Source organism: Varroa jacobsoni, unplaced genomic scaffold (assembly GCF_002532875.2).
Source record: "Varroa jacobsoni isolate VJ856 unplaced genomic scaffold, vjacob_1.0 scaffold_993, whole genome shotgun sequence".
NCBI classification, from domain to species: Eukaryota; Metazoa; Arthropoda; class Arachnida; order Mesostigmata; family Varroidae; genus Varroa; species Varroa jacobsoni.
This window is the reverse complement of record NW_019213895.1, coordinates 352,952-358,951: the sequence shown is the minus strand read 5'-3', so window position 1 is coordinate 358,951 and position 6,000 is coordinate 352,952.

Sequence of the window (6,000 nt, the reverse complement as noted above, 5' to 3'; positions counted from 1 at the left end):
CGACCACAGTACCGGAGCTCGAGATCACGAAAGCACGACAAGTTATATTGTATGATTTAATAGACGTTCGTAAAGAGACTTTCGCAGCTTTCATCTTTTTTCGGTGTACGTTTAAGACTTTACCAATCGTTGGACGACATTTCTCGATTGCTTTGCAGTTTCGACGGTTCCATAAAATTATTCGACGGTATTTGACACACAGTAATATTAGGATCATTTCAAATAAGCTCAGCATATTAAGAACGCCCTTCCGACTGTATTATTTACGAAGCAATCCGAATTCGTCGCAGGTCCATCTTCAGTGCAAGGCGTGTTCATATTGAGTTTGCCTTTTTGTGCAGACGCTATCCATGGTATATATATATATATATATACCATATGTGTGTCTGTGAATGGTATCAAATATTCCTCTGGGGGGAATATGAACCAATAAGTACATTACTGTCCAATGTCAGCTCGAAGGGAGTTAAACCCTCCCTGCGTGGACAAGTCCACTTGATGGATATGTGTGTGTCGAAGATTTTCTCACACATATGCACGATATCATCTGAAACCTGGCCACTATCCGCTGATCTCGACAACAGCGCGTTAACATTTCCCCTATGTACCCAATGTCTATAAGCCGTTGCTTTACTGAAACGGGACAGATCTGTCGCCCCGCCGAACAGGCCTATTCCGACCCTGTATTATTATAAGGAATTCGTCTCCCATTCCGTTCCGCGCTCCATTGTGCGCTTGGGTCTGTTAGGCATGGTCGATCTTAGTAGACCCAAATTCATATGGCTAGATCCAAGTTTTTATTGCGAGGCTGGGTTCGTCAAACCTCTGCTCTTACAGCTGTCCTTCGAACTTCTCGTCGGTATGGTGAACTTCGCGACAGGGAAAGCGCTCCTAGAATTGAAAGCTACGTTTCGTAATGGAGCCTGTAAAACCACCAGGGTAGGTTGGAACTATTAAAATATGTTTGTGAAACGAGTTAGTTTTTCAATATTTTTGCCTACTCCAGATGATGAAGTCATTCAGTTAAATAGAACGAGCTAGCTGTCAGCATGAAAACGTTAGTGTGGCTGAAAACACAGTAAAAATAGTAGGACCAATTCCTACGTGGCCTAACGATGTTCACGTATTATGAATACAATCCTGTTGTTTCTGCGTTGAAAAGGACTTCAGATCGCTTTGATCTGCCCAGTCGCTCAGTGGGCTGATAACGATTGTTAATCTATTATCATGTATTGTAATGCTTGTACAGATGTACTAGGCGATATATTTGTACAAGCGTTAGTGAGAGAAGTTTAAACGAATCGATTGAATGTATCGGTGTACTTTTATCAATCATGCTATTGCCAAAAACACGTAGCGCAATACGCTACGTCTTTACGTTCACCTATGATATGTATATGAGTCAGCTGACTGGCTGACAAAGATGGCTCGAGCGGGTCGCATGAATGGCTCGTTTACGTGAATACGGAATAACTGTCTGTGTATTTGTACGACGAAGTAAATAAAGGTAGCACGCTTCCATGTAGGTGTATACAAGATAAATCGAGCAATGAAACGTCGGCGCAATTCGTGATGGCCCTAATGCTTTCGGCCTGAACGCATGCCTCTAAGGCTTCGTATAGGCCTGATGTACCCGCGTCTCAACCTATACGTATATTACGTTTCCTTTTTTCAAGCAGATGTGAACTCATGTGAATGTTGCCCAGAGCCTATCTTCTAAGCTGGTATAGTAGACAAGATAGCTAGCGTGTGATGGGACGTTATAGACGACCCTATATAAGCTACATACGAATTTTTATATAGGCGAATGATTCATTATGGAGGCGAAGAACGGTGGGCTATTGAGATTAACGAATAAGTAATAACAGAGATGCGCTTTTCCCATAACAACGCAAAAATATATGGTCATACAAAGCTCGCTTTCCAACGTTAGAAGTTACTTATTGATAATGCAATAAGCAAAGAACGATATATATGAAAATAGGTTTGCCGACCGGATTTCGAAATTGACTCGCTTGGCCAATTCAGCCCTGTGCCGTTAAAGGCATCATCAAACAATGTTCGGTTAGTCATTCCCTTGTAACATGTACCTGAAATATCTTCAGGTGCTTAGCGCTGATTATTTAGAGTACGATTACTTCAACAGGCAGTGGCTTCAAGTGTCCTTTTAAACTAGCAAAGGATCAATGACTGAAGACCTAATGGTGATACTGTGTTCATTCCGCCTGTTTAGTGCAACGAAACTGTATATTCCCGATTCATTCATATAAACGAAACGCGCATAGATTCTACGCAGAGAGTCATTTGGAAGTAGTTGCTGAAATACTCTTCAAAAACGGATTTACCCCGAAGAGTGGCTGCGGATTACTTCGGCTCTACCAAAAGTAGATTTCATCAAACTTCCTTTGCAGGCTAAATAGTTACAGAATGTTGCAATACCAGGCACTCAACTTCGGCCTAGCAGATACTGCTACCCATGTTGTATTATACTCGCTTTGTTTCATCTATCGATTTTACCATAACACGCCATAGCGTTAATAAAATGCTCGTTTGGAAGTGGTTAGTTCCTTAGGGTATCAGTCTAGGGTCTCCGCTCGCGTTACCTGAAAAAGGAATCGGAGCGTCTCGTATTTTCCACTCCACAATGATTTGCGTGGCAAGTAATCAATCAATTGATCATTCTAATCTCTGGATGAATATATCCTTTTTATGAAATAAGCAGTAGACCCCTTTCCGTCATTATCGGATACTTTTGTGACACGTGCACTTTTCTGCCTAAACCGAACCACTAAATATACACACCTCGTGGCCTATTTGTGACATTAATTTATATTATTAAGCAGTTGAATTTATTCAGATCCATTCATTTATCGGCCGAAGACCTTTTTTATTTGCATTTGTATTTTTTTACTTTTATTTGGATATCATTATGTACGTCGATCGTTTACGAGCTCTTTGAATAATTGTGTTACTTCCTGTTGAGATTCAGTCTGACCGTGTGTGCGGCCCTCAGAAGGTCAATGCATATCTAGCATGAGGTTCACACTGCTATTCAACTGTCTAAAAATCTAAATTTTTGCTGAGGTACACCTAAGCCCGCTTTGCGCAGATTGAATTGATTTAGCTGAACAAATTCGAGCTAAAACCAATCAATGAACTAGATTTTACAGGAATTCTTAATTGTCGTAATGGTACGATGGTTAAGCACCAACAACGATAAACTATTTAATGAGCGCCTAATATCTGGATCATCACAACTCATGATAACTGTTCTACGAACGGGGACAGTTATTCCGATCCGTATCTCAGAACCACTCATCTTCTACTACTGGGTAGATTTTTTTGCTTGCAGACATTCTCGTAAGTAAGCTTGACGTATTTCAGTAAACAGGCGAAGTAGATCAAGTCGGTGTCTGACGTCTTCGGACAAATCGTCAACCCTCGGCCGCATCCAAAAGTCATAGTGTCTTCCACTAGACACTCCCACTAGTAGGTGATATATACACAATTGATTCACATTCAACCGTCAGGCGGTAAAGCGTCAGAATGCGGTAAAAGCAATCAGTCAAAGAAGGCATCGACTGACGCCGCCGATTCATGTAAGAAACGAACGACCGATCTCCGCACGATGAGAAACTTTTGCTGGGGACCAATCGCAACGGGATCGTTTTGCTCTTCATCCACATCATCGTCCTCCATCATCGCTATTGCTGTTGTCCTTTTTGCCGTTGACGTCGTGACCAGTCGAACGCACGGATTGATATATAAATCGACCTGATTCCTAACTGCGCTGTTCGACGAGAGCCCTATTGGAGCCAGCCAATGGTGACGGCTGGCTCAGCAGCAGCGGACAAACGGCTCTGTTCAGCTTCGACTTACCCGATCGCGAGGAGCGAGCCGCGGCAGTGGCCTGGGGTGACGGTAGCCTTCGTCCTAGACACCGCCGGCACGGAATTGGCGGCGATAGTAGCGGGACCGACGCCGACAACGTGGATGGCAGTTGCGGAGGCAATGGCGGCAGCTGTCGAGCATCGCTGCATCTGCGGCTGGTGCCTGTTTCAGGTCCTCCGCGCCTTTGGCGTCTGGGGGAAGGCATAATCAGCTATTGATTATTGATTGATGTTCCTTAGCCCACAAACAGCCAAACCACCCTAGACAAGCAAGCTAGTCCTAAAGTCTACCACACCACTCCACTCTCTTAACTTCCTAACTTTCTCGCTCTTTGTCATTCCCTTTCTCGGCTCCTGAGTTTTCGCCTTCAAGCTCCCTTCGCCTAGAAAGCATCCCTCACAAAGACACCATCGCCCCCCGCCCCTCGTCGTCTCTAAAAAAGCCTCACTGATTACAGCAAGGCTCTACGCGGCCCGTTGCTTTTTTACTGCCTTATACGCAGTAGCGCATGGCCCACCTCTCGCCTTATGTGACCATCTATGTGGCTATTTTGCTTAAACTATCTTACCCCTTGCACATTTACCCGTTCTTGTTACCCTACTATTGCTTCTTCTCGTTCGGATTTTTTCATGCGTGTTCATTCTGTCGCTCTAAACGATGCTCACACGATTGGTGACTACTTCCGCCGTGTTTGGTGCCGGCAAGCTAATTAATTAAGTAACCATCATATGTGATTAATGACATCTTTCTGCACAGATAGAGCCCTAAGCCACGTATCGGTAACCGGAAAAGGCACCGATGAATGGTCACCGAGAGTGACCGACACTGGTGTGAGGCAATGGGGTTCGTTGTGGACGTACTGAGAAGATCGGAAAGGAATGAGGTGTGTTTCTGGGTCAGACAGATCACTTGTGATAACGTGTCCCTTCTGGACCATATATGAGTAGATTGCCAAGACAATTAACATAGGATAGGTTTGACTATAGATTCGACTAAGCGATATCTACATGAAGGCATTGTAAATGTCTATTCGCCAGGAATATAACAGTTGCGTTCAGAAACTTGTTGTTACTTTTTCTGATAACGGAGCGTCATCATAAGGTGGTAATGATGCTGGTATCTATGATAGTTATGCTATTGAACTTTTTATCGAGAGATCAATACGGAGTGCTGAAATGTATGGATAACGCTGAGTAGCCACTTAAGAAGGTAAACCAACTTGGAAGAAAACGCAGAGAGCGTCAGAAAAAGGATGAAAGTTCAACGAATTTCCAGATGGGTGTTGACTTGTGACAAACGAGATAATGTAAACAAAGTTGAAAGATGTCCGTAGTAAAGCAAATGCAACGACCACAACGTAGAAGTAGAAATCTAGTGACAGTGGGCATTGGCTAGCTTTCAGATTAATAGAGATATCGGCACACTAATAGAAAAAGAAGATGTTGGTGAATAGCGGTCGAAGAGTTGGGCTCAGGTAATTGGCAAAAGAAAAACGTGCAGTAAGAGGAACACGTAGGAATTAGTATAATTTCCATAGAATTCTCCATATTTAATTAGGCTGATTTTAATAAGGCGGCACAATGATACATTGAACTATAACAGGAAGTACAAGTATTGTTTTATCATACGCTATTGGTCATTTCGGCGAGCTGGGTTTGAAGGTGCAGTCATATATGGATGGAGTCCTGGACATGCCAAGGAGCCTATTTTTTTTTACCCTGACTTATTATTCTAAAAGCCAAGCCTAGATGTTCACGGTATCAGAGACAATTCCAATTAGCCCTCGATGTCTTAGAAATTAACTTCACCTATTCAAACGAAATAACCGTTGATTTGTGTTACAACATATGCACCCAACATGGCTCTACGATTTTGTGCATAAGTGCTTTGATATATCGTTATTAATTATAGGTTACTGGGAATAAAGCAAGGGTCTTTCTGAAGCGAGCACGAGAACACTCTAGGCTGCTTGGTTATCGTAGGGCCTGGCCGTTATTATGCCCACCAACATTAGAGGCCTTCTGCAGAGGACAAGTATTCTGTAACGTGTGTTTATATATTGTACTACGTAAGGCCAAAGTTGTTACCCTTTAGCGTTTTGACGAATCT